General features: G+C 40.4%; 1 long non-coding RNA gene across 3 annotated transcripts in view; it reads left to right on the top strand.

Annotated features, from left to right (window-relative positions):
* The first annotated feature begins 3,267 nt into the window (after positions 1-3,267).
* The window catches only part of LOC135184184 (uncharacterized), a 59,565-nt gene continuing 48,468 nt past the window's right edge, over positions 3,268-14,364 (top strand). The window contains exons 1-3 of one of the 3 annotated variants that reach the window (XR_010305884.1): positions 3,268-3,799; positions 3,947-4,060; positions 4,454-4,609. This is a non-coding gene — a long non-coding RNA (uncharacterized LOC135184184). Of the gene's footprint in view, positions 4,061-4,453; positions 4,610-6,163; positions 6,215-14,364 lie in introns of those variants that run through there. The other 2 variants (XR_010305883.1, XR_010305882.1) reach the window with 2 other exon arrangements.

Below are 14,364 nucleotides of genomic sequence, written 5' to 3'. Positions count from 1 at the left end.
ACAATCGCACGTACACAGCATCACAATGAGTGCATGAAAGACTATGACACCCATGAGCTGTCCCCTGCCAAACAGTTCTCTAGAGTCTGATTTTTCCAGGACCCAAGCATAACAGTCACAGTTGTTGATGTCAGCTGCCACAGCTCAGTGCCTCAAGCATCCCTCTCTAAGGTCATTCAGCAGCATTTGTTCACATTTATGTTTATGGTTGACTTGAAGCAGAAATGCAATTCTATGTCCATTGTGCCCAGACTTCTGAGGTTCCACAACAGAACAGGCCTATGAAAAGAGGCTGAGGGAGATGGGGTCATTTATCCTGGACAAGTGGAGGCTCAAGGGTGACCTCATTGCTGTCTGCAACTACCTGAAGGGAGGCTGTAGCCAGGTGGGGAGGTCAGTCTCTTCTCCCAGGCAAGCAGCAACAGAACAAGGGGACAGAGTCTCAAGTTGTGCCAGGGGAGGTATAAGATGGATGTTAGGAGGAAGTTCTTGCCAGAGCAAATGATTGCCATTGGAATGGGCTGCCCAGGGAGGTGGTGGAGTCGCCATCCCTGAAGGTGTTGAAGCAAAGCCTGGCTGAGTCACTTAGTGCCATGGTCTGGTTGATTGGACCAGGCTGGGTGCTAGGTTGGGCTGGATGAGCTTGGAGGTCTCTTCCAACATGGTTGATTCTATGAAATGAAGTCACAAAACATAGCAATCCTTATGCTTCCCCACACAGCACTTCCACCGCTCTCCCTCGAAGTTAAACATTTTTAACAGTAGTTTATTATTTGGCTTTAAATCAGTTATGGAAAACAGCACTCCAAACTGCACCTCTCTGCAATGAGCAACACCAGACCCAAAGAACAAAGCTTTACAGTCTGGCAGTTAAAAGGCAGGTACACAAGTGAGCAGCTGTGGGAGCTCTGTGCTTCTCAGTGATCCAAAGCTAAGGCACATAAAGGCTCACTACTGCAAGATGTGAGGTGTTTTAAAGAGGGGGGAGCAAAGTGGAAGTAGAGTCACAGTGAGCAGATGATTGAAAACAAAAAGTTAAGATAGTAGTGAAGTGAAATATCTCCAGTGAGGAATGAACAGGGGAACTTTACTAGGACAGCACACTTAAGACAAGTATAACTTAGACAGTTGTTATATGTCTTAAGAGCGAGCCCTTGAAGCATTCAAGGAAAGAACCATTGCTCCACAAAGCAGAGTCCTACATGTTCTTAGAAGCACATTTAAACTCACCTAGTGTACTTAGCTCTATTATTGTTGTTTAGGTTTTATTTCTGTGACATCTTCATTTAAGACCTTATTGTGAATAATCAACTTACTGGTGACTTGTCTACCCAACTAGACCTCTCCTTTCAAAGATTTATGCTGGCTGCCTAATGAGAGTGATCTGAATGTCCTGATAAAATTAAACAATTATACAAGCTAGGGTCTATTCCTTTTTAAAGGAACTGCAGCTCATTTCTCTGAGTCTTGTTTCAGAGAAGCCCTCCAGAGCAAAGCGTATCCCAAACAATCAACAACTGCTAGTTTCAATCAGCACCAAACAAATGTTTAATAACATATACTTGCTGCCCCTGGGGCTTTCAGTAAATAGTGTAAGTGAAATATGCCACAACTAAATAAGAAGCAGTGTTAAAATACTTCTCAGCCATGGAAAAAGAGATAAAGCACAGACAAATTCCCACAACACAACTTTAAGCTGTTTTGTTCAAACCACAGGAAGGCATCAAGATGAAGAGAGAAGCCTGTAATACTTGGGATGCAGAATCTCACTAATTGGCTTATACTTGTCAGAAACAACACAAACCACTGTTTTAACCCCCACACACACTCTCATGGCTCCATGAAAGAATGAGGAATTCTGCAGCCATGAAGTAGTGACTGTGCACATCTGAGAAGATTGTGACAGACATGACCACCACCTAATGAAACTGTGAAGTTAGAAGTTATGTTTGTGGTCCGCTGATAGCATAGCAAGGTCACCATGAAACAACACCAGAGCATTTGCCATGCTGTAACTTTGAGAACGTTTTCCTTGATACAATCCCTTACAAGAATGTTCTGCTAATTTCTAGGCAGTCACAGTCCTCAGTTCTTGCTCACTTTCAACTTCTTTCTTCCTATATGTCACTGTTTGGAAAAGATTTTGGTTTTCTCTCTTGATAGTTGTGGAAGACCATTACTGCCTGAACATGAACTAAAGAGAAGTCACTCTATACCTACCCCAGACAAAATAAAGAATGAAATACACTTTTATATTGCTTCCAATATCACTTTGTGTCACAGCTGGTGTTTTCACCACTTGTCTAAAGCAACGAGGGCAATAGTTCATAGTCTACTGCATCTAATACATAGTGGCTTACTTTTATTGCAAGTTGATACTTTAAAGTACAGTAGAAGTTGCAAATCCTTAAGAAATTTTTGCCTTTCTCAGCATATCAAATCACACAGCTAAGAGAATGCAGAAACCCTCTCCTTTTGAGGCTTATCTTCACTCTTTACACTGAGTAGCCAAAAGAATCTGTTCAAATTCTCTTAATCACTGTTATGGAATTTTGCACGACCGTCCTAGCTGGTGTTAAAATAACACTTCCATTGACATCATAACCACTCAGACACACACACTGACATTGTAATGACTCCTCTGGGGCTGTTACCACATCAATGGAAGTATGAGAGACACTTCATTGACACTGTAACAGCTCCAGTGCCTGGAATGTGATGGTAACGATTCCTCTGGGGCTGTTATCACATCAGTGGAAATGTATGTGCCATACTTCCAGTGATGTTACAAAAGTGCTTACACCAATGACACAACTAAAGCCCCAGAAATCCAACAATGAAAAAACAAAAAGTACCAAGCTGAACAAAAGCCTGAAATTCTCAATGAAAACCGAATAAAAGCTTAAAATTCTATAGCAAAACAGAAAACCCTTCAAGGTTCACTAAAAATGCTCATACAAACAAACACCAGCCAAAGCCCCCTAACAAATAAACACTCACCTTCTCTCAGACAAGACATCAGCAAAACCCTGGCTCTCAGTCTTAAAACGCTGCTGAGGGTAGTAGCCTTTATAAGTTCTGCCTGTAATGAAGTTAACAGCTGAGGCTGCAAACTAATTATCAATCCACGTGCAATTTGTTAAAGTAACAAATCTAATTAGCTTTCACTAGTTATATATGACTAACAACAGCTGAGAATTGTAATGCAATTAGAAACCGTGAATGATATTTTTTTTTTACTCTTCCCTACAACTGGGGGAAGGAAAGGGGAGGGGGAAGAGAAGGAAAAGGAGAGAGAAGAAAGATTAAAAAAAAAAAAAGGAAACAATCTACCAGTAGTAGAGGAATTAACAACAAAGATTAGATTAGAAGCATTTCCAGCCCTTGCTCGTATTGACAAGCTTCACTTGTGGTACAGGTGGGGTCAAAATGACTTGAGGAAAAAAGCTCAGGGAAGGAAAATCAATTTGTAGTTAGTGAAAACAAAGACCGTTTGAGTGCTTGTTGCTCTGAAACTTACTTGGTACAAGAACCCACATATTACATAAATATCATTACTGGTGAAAGGAAAGAAGAAGCCGAAGTTTCTAAACAGATGTATGAAAAAGAACATGAGGAAAGAGACACTCCCCAGCAATTGTGGAATCAGTGAGGAAAGAGGAAGGCTGTGGCTGGACAATTTCACCTATCTTTAGTGCATTGATAGAGATAGAGGCCAAAACAGAGCACACCAGTCATATATTTTTAGCAGCACTATGACAATGATTTTACTGCAATCACTGTTTCTGACGGAAGAGAGGTACTAAGTATTAAAATTGATGACATCTAGACTAAGTGCAAAGCTCTGACAAATACATCCCCAGATCAGTAGAACCATTAACAAGCACTTGGGCTTAGTGAAGAATTTAAATATATGCTTAACTGTAACTGTCCTTAAACTTGACAGGAACCCAGATGACTTTGGTGCTAATTTCATGCAGACAACATTCGTTTTTCTTGCATATATACTGAGATACAGAATACTAAACCTTGTGGAAAATTTAGATAAGAACTCTTGCAGGTATATTTCATTCATCAGTTTACTAATGCTATTATGGCAGAACATTTTAGAGTGAAAAAAGCTTTGTGTAAATCAACTTATAGTAATTAGAACAAGAATTTGCTGAAGAACTTACTTATTTCTTCCTAACATCCTCATCTTTGATACTTTTGACTTTTATCCTGCACTAGGCTCTCTTTGAGTTTGGAGTTTCATTTAAGGCTTAGCAGCACTGATGTTCTGCTCATTCAGGGTATTTCCTTTCTGCTCTTGCTGTAATTGTTTCATGACTGTGTCTATTAGTCTGTGCATGTATTTTCAGGCAGAGAGCAAGCTTGTGTACAGTAGGTTAAACAAGAAAATGATGCAAACATTAGCACATTTATAACTGTCATTCCTTTGTTTACCATGCAGTGATGAAGACGTAATCTCTACAGCAAAATTCTGTGAGTCTCTGCCAGCTGGCTGCCTGCCTTAACTTAAGGGAATAGTAACAAATGAAGCCCAAGCAAATGGCCACCATCTGGGTGAAGCTCAAGTGAGCTTGTTTGGACAACGCTCCAGGGTCATGTAAGTGAAATGGACTTTAATGTTAAGATGCCTCTGTGGATATCCAATTTCTCCTTATGTAAAATCTGCCTTGATTCACTGCAGGTGCAGAAAGTTGGCAGTGTTTGCAAACTAGAGATAATTTAGAGGTTTTTAAAGATGCACATTGTTTATGTGTATAAACAGCCATCTGATGCCCATCTTTCAAAGCAGCCTTGAAAGCAGAAAGACACAGTTAAAATAAGTTAAATGGCTGCTCCATGCCCTTTTCCTTTTAAATAATGCTTTCTACTGGGCTTATTTATGCATGTTCTTCCTTTTTATCACTACAAAATCATAGCAAAGCATCACTGTTATTAAGTACTTTGCAGTTGGTAAAACTTGAAGATTTTTGAATGCAAACAAAAAACGTTGCTCTCACAACAAATACCAGGTGAAAAAGAGATGTATTTTAGAGCTACAGTGTAATATGTCATTAAATGTCTCATATTTGGATCTCCTTGTTGTTGAACCCAGATTTAGTTTTTTTTCCACTTCTGATTGCTGAAATTCACTGGGTTTAGATCATATTTTAAACTTTTCTTCAAGTTACTTGTGTGTCAAGGAGATGCAGGCTCTTGCTCAGTGAAGACTTAACTAGCTTTGAGAAGACAGTTACTTATTGTTCAAGCTAGTCTAATGCCTTTCAGTTACTTTGCTTTACTTCAGTCTGTGTATGATGGCAAATGTTCCTTTGAAAGTACTACTTAGTTTACTTGTGTATTACTTGTAACATTAGGAATCTTATCTGAGTCTAGCTGTAGTTCTGAGTATTTTCTAATTATTATGTCATTTACTTCTATTTTTTCCCATACAAAGCTATTATTCCTGGAATAATCTTTCACAAATACGATAGTCTTAATTTGTAATTATGTCCATATGTGTATATATGTTGCACATGGAACTGCTGTGTGCTTCAGAAAAGCAAAACAAACCAACAAACCCACAACTATGTGATGCTGCTGTTGAAAAGGCATAAACTTACAAGCAGAAAAAAACAGTGCAGCTCAATGTTGTTGATTGTAGATGAATCTAATATGATTTGCCTTCAAAACATTAAAGAACCTAACTTTCTAGTGCACAGCTTGGAGGACACCTTGTAGTAGCCTTCCATTATCTGAAGGGGGCTACAGGACTGCTTGCAAGGTCTTGTAATGATAGGACGAGGAGTAATGGGTTTAAACTGGAAGAGGGAGGATTTAAACTAGATGTTATTCTTTTTAGTGAGGGTGGTAAAACAGTGGCACAGGTTGCCCAGGAAGGTTGTGGGTGCTCCTTCCCTGGAGATGTTCGCGGCTAGGTTGGATGAGAACTTGAGTGACCTGTTCCAGTGGGAAGTGTTCCTGCCTGTGGCACGGGATTGGAATTCGATTGTCTTTGAGGTTCCTTGCAACCTAACTCATTTTATGGTTCTGTAATTAAAACTGGAGAGATTCTGACAGTATAGTGGCAAGCCATGATCACCTTTGCATTTCTAGCCCCTGTCACACACATGCTAGATGAATCTCCATCTCTGCTTTCTCCTTATCTCTACAGGACCTTATACTGGCACTGTAATTAGTTTTCACATGTGCATCCAAGAAGACAAAAGGAAACAATACATTTTTCTAGCACTGTAGTGACTGAGTACTGCCTCAGCTGGACTTGCAATGCATTCACCCTTTAAGTTAACAGAACTGAGACGTAAGCAAGGGCTCTTGCGGCTCATAAACAGAAACTTTTCCAGCTGAAGTAAAGGGATCATCCTTTTCATTGAGCCAGTGGGAGCTGTGCTAATCTTCTCAGTTGGGAGTCACTCTTCTTGCAAAAGACTGATTTAAAAATCATTTTTTTTTGAGGGCAGCTGGGGTGAAGAATCTGTCTGAGAATTAAGCAGATGCCCCTCAAAACTATGCACTTCCTTTTAACATGCAGTTACCATAACAACTGTGCAGTACTTTTGCTCTCAAACAAGGCACTTTTTTTGTGTATTAGGAAGCTTGCACTCCAGGAGAGAAGCTGATTTACTTTCCCTGAGGAAATGCACCATATGACATGTAAAATGTCATGGAGTGAGAAATACAAAGTAGAGCTATAAAACCACATTGGAAACAGAATAGCTTATATGATTTCAGAGTTCTTAGCTTTTTTGGTGTTATTTTTTTTTGGTTAATATTCCTAATAAATGGGAAGACTAAGTCAAACTGTACCACTAATGGTATTGAGGCATCATCAGTAGAACAGATTTTTATGGCAGTGGCTCTGGTAGTTCATAAATTATGAAAAGCTTTAATGTCAGACCCTGCTACCCTCAGGCATATGTAAATAGTCATCACTAAGTAACGTGCAGATGCCACATTTGTGTCCTTTACTAAGATATTTTGTGGTGTTCATTGGCCGAGGAGATATGATAATGATCAGTGTAGCTGGTGAATTCTATATGCAACAATCTGAGGATCAGACTCTTACTGAACGCTGGCAACTGAATAATAGCTGCAATTTTGTAACCTTCTCAAGTATTTCTATGTTACAATTATCTTTTCTTTCCCCCTTTGGTTATAGTAAGTCAGATCCACTGGTGCACATGTGTATTAGTTAACCTCATAGAGAGTTTTCTAGTGCTCGTAATGGCAATGCTATGATGTCCCCCTACTACTGTGTGCTGAAGACACTTAATCATCATTATATATTTCCAAGTTGTTATCTGCATGCTTTGCCAGTTTTAAGGCCAGAGAAGTAAAAAAAAATGTACATCTGAGAAGTTTATGCATTAGAGCAGAAAAAGCAGATGTTGGTGAATGCTATCTTTAATATCTCAAGAATCAACCAGCTACTTTGCTTTATTTACCCTTAATTAGCTTAATGAAATTGCATCCTTAAACTGAGGGTATTAAAGAAATCAAAGGAAACCTGGTCCAAATCAGGGTGGTTAGTTTTGCTTTCCTTTTATTGTTGTTGTTGATTGGGATCTTATTTGAGTTTGGTTTTTTTTTTTTCATTTGTTTGGGGGTAGTTTGGGGTTTGTTTGCTTTTGCTTAGATATTTTTTAATTGCTTGGTTTTGGCTTGGGTTTTGTTTGGGTTTATTTGATTGTGTTTTTAGGGGGGGTTGGTTTGGAGTTTTGTTTCTTTTCATTTGTTTGTGGCTTTGTATTATTTAATAAATGTTGTTTGGTTTTGTTTGCTTTTTTTTTCTGGGGGGGGGAGGGGGTTAGTTTCTTTGCTGTGTTTGGTTTGGGTTTGTTTGGGTTTAGAAATTATTTCATTTTTTTTTTAACTTGTGCACAACTAGGATGCAGTTCCCAACTGAGCAACTAACTGTAGCTTCAGGTAGTGCAATTTCTAGGAAACCACACTGAAGAACCTGAATATTAATCCTGTAGACTAGAGAAATATTTTTGCTTTGTGTTTCCTTCTTCCTGTTAGCAGAAAGATGAGCCTTAAGTACCACACATCACTTCATTTTAAAATGTATCCATGAAATATCATTCTTGCATGTCACTGTGTGCTCTTAAACACTCACATTAAAGCATTTTCCACACTGGATATAAAATATCATGCTAATATACCTCGTGAACTGCTTCAGTAATAGTTTCACCCCATGGTATATTTCTTTTAGTATTAAAAATGTATAGGAAGTATTTCTAGTAACTAGGTCTCATTGCTAACAGGCATTTGTTTTGTGTTTAATATGTTCTGGACCATTCTGCTTGGGAAAAAAACCAACAAAACCAAATCCAAAATAATCCAATGCACTCTAGGGATGTCAGAGAATCCTTTAAAGCTGCTGTGCAAGCAACTGTAATGTTGAATCTTCATTTGAAATTCACAGAAAGCTTTCTGAGAATGAAAATAAACATTGCATAAGAATTCCATACATTATTAAGGAAAATATACAATAAGTTGGCTAAATTCATATTAGACTGAACCTAAAATGCCTTCTGATCCTGAAATGTGGGATTTAATCAGGCTTTGGGTGTCTGGAAGTTAAATCATAACAGTGCCCAAATTTGATGGTAACTGGTTGCATAGCAGAATACAGAACTCTGCAATATTGGTAACCTGGGGTTCTTTTACACAGGTGTAGAGTACAAATCTCAGTTGGAATCCAGAGATCCTCATGTTTATTGTGTAGTCTTAGTACTTAAAGTACTCAGAGGGAGAGAGACCACGGTTTAATTACCTGCTCAGTAGTTTCCCCTCTTTCAGATCTTGAGTTTCACATTGTAATGGTTTGATTTTGAATCCAGATCTAGCTAGAGATAGCTCCAAGTTCAGGAACTTGAATATTAAAGTGTCTGGCAGCATTAAGCACTTCTTTCATGACACTAATGGCTTCTTTCATGTCATTAACTGTGACAGTAAACTGAGCTTTTCAGTTAACACTTGGGAGCCTAAGTTGTGTACAACTCCATTTCTAGACATATGTGAGAGCCTCACTGGATCATGCTTGTAAGCCCTGACAAAAAACTCTGGTTTTAGAAGTTTCATATGCTGAGAGTCAGCATAACTTGGTTTAATCTTGAGACTTACAAGGTTTTAAAATACTGTAGCTATTTGTGTTTTGTATAGAAATACACAGAGGGCCTTGGCTAGGCTGGATCAATGAGCCAACACCAATGGAATGCATTTCAACAAGGCCAAATGCCAGGTCCAGCACTTGGGTCACAACAACCCCAGGCAACACACTTGTGGCAGCGTGGCTGAAGAACCACCTGGCAGAAAGGGTTGTAATAGACAGGAGCTGAATGTGAGCCAGCAGTGTGCCCAGGCAGCCAAGAAGGCCAATGGCATTCTGGCTGGGATTAACAACTCTGTGGCCAGCAGGAGCAGGGAGGTGATTGTGCCCTTGGACTCAGCTTAGGTGAGTCCACAAACTGAACATACCTCTAGTGTTGCATTCAGTTTTGGGCACTGCAATACACGAGAGATGCGGAGGTGCTGGAGCAGGTCCAGAGGAGGGCAAGGAAGCTGGGGAAGGGCCTGGAGAAAAAATCTTATGAGGAGTGACTGAGGCAGCTGGGGATGGTTAGTGTGAAACAGAGGAGGCTGAGGGGAGTCTACAACTACCTGAAGGGACGTTGTGGAGAAGCTCCTGCTGGGCTCTTACTCACAGGTAACTGGAAACAGAACAAGGAGGAATGGCCTCAGGCTGAGACTGGAGAGGTTTAGATTGGACATGAGGAAAAAGTTTTTAATGGTGAGAGTGGTCAGGGACTGGAACGAGCTGCCCAGGGAGGTGATGGAGTCACCCACCCTAGATGTGTTTAAAGGTAGTTTGAATGTGGTGCTTAGGGGTATGGTTTAAGATGAATCTTGTAGAGTAGGGTTGTAGGTTGGACTTGGAGATCCTAAGGGGCTTTGCCAACGTGCGTGTTTGTGTGAAATTAAGTTGAGAGAAAGCAGTTAACAGCACATTGCCCTGCAGGGCAAGATGTACCTGCAATGCTTCCTGATGTGGTTTTTCCTGCCTGCAATCAGTAATTTCTACCTTTATATTTCTCACCATTACATGCACAGGAAAAGGAAGGCATTGCCTAAATTCTGTTAATTTAAGAGTTCAGTCTCCTATCATGATTTGCTGCTACAGATCATTAGGAGGTGATGGAATCATTGTTCCTGGAGGTGTTCAAAAAAAGCCTGGATGGGGCACTTAGTGCCATGGTCTTGTTGATTGGCCAGGGCTGGGTGCTAGGTTGGACTGGCTGATCTTGGAGGTCTCTTCCAACCTGGTAGAGAATTGAACCTTAGCTGCTGTCCCTAATGTAATAGTTGATTTGCTGCCTGAGAGTTACTCTGAGCACCTGTATGCTTTATCTTAGTGCATTATTTAGTTCACAGATTTTTCTAAACCACATGAAATCAGCAGTTCCACAGTCAGTAGGCAATGAGCAGACAGGATTTATGGAAAGAAAAGATCCAAACCAACAAGCTCCCAAAACCCAGCCCACCAAAAAAAACCCAACCCAACCCAAAAGCAGTGTATAGAAACTTTTTAGGTATCCATTTACTTGAGTTTAATCACATAGAAAGCGATGGGCTAAACATCTGCAGAAAATAACTGCTTTAGAGGAAAAAAAATACTTACCAGATCATTCTAAGACTTTGTTAGAAGTATTTGGTGCTGGTCTGCGCCTCTCATGTGTTCACAGCTTTTCTTTCCTCACATTTGTCTTTGTGGTTTTGCATTTTTATGTCTGTACAGAAAAAAAAAAGGAGCCTTTTTTTATTTAATGCAGGAAATTTCATTTCTGTTTAGTAAAGTATGTTAAATACATATTCTAATTGTTAGAGGGTACTTAAACCTACAAGAAATGAACTTAATTACCATTTAATTGACTGTAAACCAGATTAATCAACAACTGTATGATTAGGTAATTACTACCTTTTTTCCAAGTTGTGTTGCCAGTAATAGAATGCAGAAAGAAGAACACAAGTGATAGACTTGCTCTGCCATTTGGGAAATGTGTGGAACCATATAATTGACATTTCAAAATGTACCAGCTACCACTGCAACAAGACACTTAGCAACGTGCAATTCAGTGCCGTGTTAAGGTATTATGGGCTTTATTTTAGCAACTTGAATAATCACAAAGGCCTCTCATGCTGAATAAAAAATAATTGAGTTGCAATTTCCTGGCTATGCTTATGGAATAAGAAAACATTTATTAAAACACTTTCTGCTGCTCACCTACTTTAAAGTTCTATTCTAATGGCTTGAGTTACTTTCTCCACTGGTTGCTTCAGAGACTAATCGCTCAATGATATTCACAGAGCCAGATGCTGGAACATCATTTGAGAGAAACACCAGCTGGCCAAGCTGTTCATCTCTCTCTTTTCTAGGAGGGGGCCCTCTTTCTAGAATCTTGCCCCTTCCACCTCCACTATTTTTTCTCAGTTTACTTTAGATTATTGGAAAATCAGGGAACTCACCATACTGTACAGCAAATTAGGAATGACAAAAACAATTAAGAAACAATGTATTTTATGGAAGTGAAAGGAAAATCCTACAGTTAGGGCTTTTGTTGTTGCTATTGTTGATTTTTTTTAATTGTTTTGGGTTTTTTTGTTTATTTTAGAACCATAGAATCAACCAGGTTGGAAGAGACCTCCAAGCTCATCCAGTCCAACCTACCACCCGGCCCTAGCCAGTCAACCAGACCATGGCACTAAGTGCCTCAGCCAGGCTTTGCTTAAAAACCTCCAGGGACAGTGCCTCCACCACCTCCCTGGGCAGCCCATTCCAATGCCAGTCACTCTCTCTGTGAAGAACTTCCTCCTAACATCCAGCCTATACTTCCCCTCACACAAATTAAGACTGTGTCCCCTTGTTCTGCTGCTGCTTGCCTGGCAGCAGAGCCCAACCCCACCAGGCTACAACCTCCCTTCAGGTAATTGTAGACAGCAATGAGGTCACCTCTAAACCTCCTCTTCTCCAGGCTGCACACCCCCAGCTCCCTCAGCCTCTCCTCATAGGGTTTGTGTTCCAGGCCCCTCCCCAGCCTTATTGCCCTTCTTTGGACATGTTCCAGCACCTCAACATCTCTCTTGAATTGAGGAGCCCAGAACTGGACACAGCACTCAAGGTGTGGCCTGAGCAGTGCTGAGTACAGGGGCAGAATAACCTCCCTTGTCCTGCTGGCCACACTGCTCCTGATCCAGGCCAGGATGCCATTGGCTCTCTTGGCCACCTGGGCACACTGCTGGCTTTTAATGATTCCTTAGAAGCTAAAATTATTACAGGTCATTCCTTTCTCAGAGTCATAGATAAAAATAATGTCAGAGTGTTATAAATCAAATATTATTCTCCAGAAATTCCAGTTACTAGAATTATGCAATAAAGCAAGATAGGAATTAATGTGGAATCATATCAGTGACATTTTATTGCCTTCCGGATGTTTTTCACCATGCCCCTTGATTGCAGATAATTTTAGCTCTCATGGTAACAGGGTAGGAAAAAAATATAAGATATCTTTACATTTAAGAGTCATCTTCAAAGGAAGATGGAAAAAAAATAAAGACAATTTTTATAGATTCCAGAATCAAAGAATGGTTTAGGTTAGAGGGGACCACAAAAATCATCTCATTGCTGTCTACGACTGCCTGAAGGGACATTGTAGCCAGGTGGGATTGGTCTCTTTTCCCAGGCAACCAGCAACAGAACAAGGGGACACAGTCTCAAGTTATGCCAGGGGAAGTATAGGCTGGATGTTAGGAGGAAGTTGTTGGCAGAGAGAGTGATTTGCATTGGAATGGGCTGTCCAGGGAGGTGGTGGAGTTGCTGTCCCTGGAGGTGTTGAAGCAAAGCCTGGCTGAGGCACTTAGTGCCATGGTCTGGTTGACTGGCCAGGGCTGGGTGCTAGGTTGGACTGGATGATCTTGGGGGTCTCTTCCAAACTGGATGATTCTATGATCTAGTTCCAACCCCCTGACATAGGCAGGGCACTTCCCACTAGAACAGGTTGCTCAAGGCCTCATCCAATCTGGCCTTCAACACCTCCAAGAAGGGAGCATCCACAACCTCCCTGGACAACCTGTGCCAGCGTTTCACCACCCCCACTAGAAAGAACTTCCTCCAACATCTCCACTCTTCCAATTTAAACTAATTACCTCTCATCCTGTCATCACACAACCTTGTAAATAGTCAAAAAGGAAGAAGACAAAAAGATTACTAAAGCATGAGGAATAATTTTGAATACAGATTCTTTAGATGTGTTAGCAACATCCATTTTATCTGCAGAGAGGCAAGAGCACAGATTTCAAAGTTTCAATACCTGTGGGTTTTTTTCCTTCCTTGAGTATCTTAAATGTAAATGGCATTTTAAAATTATTTTATTTTTACATTGTGAAAGAAACAATTTGAAGTTTTTGCACTGGGGAAAAAGAAAATAATCATATATCACATTGTGTCTTGAGAGATAGAGCTATCCATTAAAAATCAAGACAGGTAGCATAAAGAAGTGGCTGATTGCTTTCTTAGCAGCTGCATTGTTTTCTTTGTGGTTTCAGGAAATTGTCTTGAGATTGGATTTCTCCTTATCCCTCTACACAGTAGCATGCAATATCAAGTCATTTTTTGTTTGTTTGTCTGTTTCCAATGCATTTCCTTTTTTGATGCCATGGAAGCTTATTACATAACAAAGCAGCATTTCATCTGGAGAGCAAGAAAAGGCTTCCTACATCCTGTGCTTAAAGAAAACTATTAGTAGGGAATCACTCCTCAAAATATTGTCTTTATCTTCCACTCAGTTGATGTGGGTGTCTGATTTCTGAACATTAAAAAAGAAAAAAGGATAAAATCTATCTCATTGTATTTTGACCCACAGCATATTAGCACTGTCAGCTGGGAAAACAACAACCATTTGCATTTACAGCTTTCCAGATGAACAGCAAGGACTTTTAGCTATGGCTCTTCTGGATTTTGAGATCTGTGCTGACCCTGTCCTCAGGGCTTGTTGAAAGTGTGAATCACAGAATCATAGAATCAACCAGGTTGGAAGAGACCTCCAAGATCAACCAGTCCAACCTAGCATCCGGCCCTAGCCAGTCAACCAGACCATGGCACTAAGTGCCTCAGTCAAGCTTTTCTTGAACACCTCCAGGGATGGTGACTCCACCACCTCCCTGGGCAGCCCATTCCAATGCCAATCACTCTCTCTGCCAACAACTTCCTCCTAACATCCAGCCTATACTTCCCCTGGCACAACTTGAGACTGTGTCCCCTTGTTCTATTGGTGGCTGTCTGGGAGAAGAGGCCAA

This window comes from Pogoniulus pusillus, chromosome 20 (genome assembly GCF_015220805.1).
Source record: "Pogoniulus pusillus isolate bPogPus1 chromosome 20, bPogPus1.pri, whole genome shotgun sequence".
Taxonomy (NCBI): Eukaryota; Metazoa; Chordata; class Aves; order Piciformes; family Lybiidae; genus Pogoniulus; species Pogoniulus pusillus.
This window is presented reverse-complemented; position numbering and strand designations above follow the sequence as displayed.